Source organism: Poecilia formosa, unplaced genomic scaffold (genome assembly GCF_000485575.1).
Source record: "Poecilia formosa unplaced genomic scaffold, Poecilia_formosa-5.1.2 Scaffold201, whole genome shotgun sequence".
Classification (NCBI taxonomy): domain Eukaryota; kingdom Metazoa; phylum Chordata; class Actinopteri; order Cyprinodontiformes; family Poeciliidae; genus Poecilia; species Poecilia formosa.
The window spans coordinates 288,290-289,735 of record NW_006800140.1 but is presented as its reverse complement, the minus strand read 5'-3'; the positions used below and the strand labels follow the sequence as shown (position 1 = coordinate 289,735).

The following is a 1,446-nucleotide window of genomic DNA, read 5'->3' as shown; positions in this document are numbered from 1 at the left end:
CACTCAAACATTTCCCACACAAAGAACCTGAACATCTAAATGATGTAAAATGTCTGAAGTCCAAGATGTCTACTATGACCGGCCCAAGAAAAGCCGACTTCAATTTGTTCAAAAGTGAGATAAGATTCCTGCCAGAAGCAGGTGAGTGATGTTTAAAAGTAATAAAGATGCTAAAGGTGAAGGGGTTGAATCACTTTGGTACAGCAGTAGTCATTAAAAGCTGAAGTTTGTGTTTAATTTGAATTGTAATGTAAAATGCTTCTGGTTGACTTGTTCATCCTAAACAGTTGCTGGTTGTATATTTGGCCAATTATATTGAATATTTTAAGGTTCTAATGTAATTGGATGTAACAGAAGTAAAAGTTGATGTTTGGTGAGTTTGGCAGGTTTGCTGGAGTCTCTCTAATAAATAATCAAATTTTTTCCCCCCTCAGGTCTTTCCCACATCGGAGAGGCTTGATTCATTAGGACAGCGGGTCTCTGGAGGGAAATCTCAAAGGGTCTGATGGTGAGAGTGACTGAGACGGCACAGAAAAACACTGGCTTTACTCACTAAACAGGTTGTATATAAAAGGAAAGTTGAGTGGAAGGACTAGCTAAAATAGAACCTTTCACAATCAAAAAGAATAGTAACAGACGTGAAAAGATTGTGAATTCATAGGGCATAGACTGTGGCACTTGTATTAAGCAATTCCTGAACCAGAGACCTGTTCCCAAGGTTTTATTCAGTTCTTATGTGAAGTTTAGTGAACTTTTAAAATATTAGAAAAAAGAAATGGCGTATTTCCACTGACTGGTTTGGAATGAATCAAGAATGAAGGTGAAAACGAGCATGAATCAAGCTAGCATCTCAGAAAAATGCAGAGATGTTTTCAGGAAAGTGTTGCCACTGGACAGTCTGTAATTGTTCTGCCAAGTCAACGAGGCTGTTTTAATCCGCTTTAATCAAACTACAGTCCGTTTGTATAGGAACTCTGGTTCGGTTGGGGAGGTGTGAATGCGTAATGGACCAAAAGAGTGAGCTCTGGTCCGCCTACAAACCTCAGTCTGGGTTCGGTTGAAGTGAACTCTGGTGCCATTTGAATGCATATGTGAACACCACATAGACCAGAGACTGCCCCAAAAGCCGGAAGTGGACTAGGGTGCAGGGCATTCTGGGTAAATACAACCAAAACAAGCATGCTAGTTTAGCGCTTCCAGAAGAAATGGCTCATTTTCTTTTGCCAAAGATAAAAGAGAAATCCTACTTCCCCTAATAACTGACACCATTCCATTTTAGTTTACATTTTGTGCAACAGGAAGTGGTGCTCAGTGTCTTCTTTCAGAGGTTTTTGGGTTGTTTCCTTCAGTGGTTGTTGATGCAGTGCCCCCACAGGCAGGGAAGGGAACAAGTTGCTCAAAGGGTTTGGTTGATTTGACTCAGTTTAGTGTGAAAGCAAACCACAG

General features: G+C 40.5%; 1 long non-coding RNA gene across 1 annotated transcript in view; it reads left to right on the top strand.

Moving 5' to 3' along the window:
* LOC107838009 (uncharacterized) overlaps window positions 1-1,446 on the top strand; it is a 13,775-nt gene that overhangs the window by 5,764 nt on the left and 6,565 nt on the right. Inside the window, exon 2 of the long non-coding RNA XR_001664058.1 lies at window positions 435-508. This is a non-coding gene — a long non-coding RNA (uncharacterized LOC107838009). The remainder of the gene's footprint in view (window positions 1-434; window positions 509-1,446) is intronic.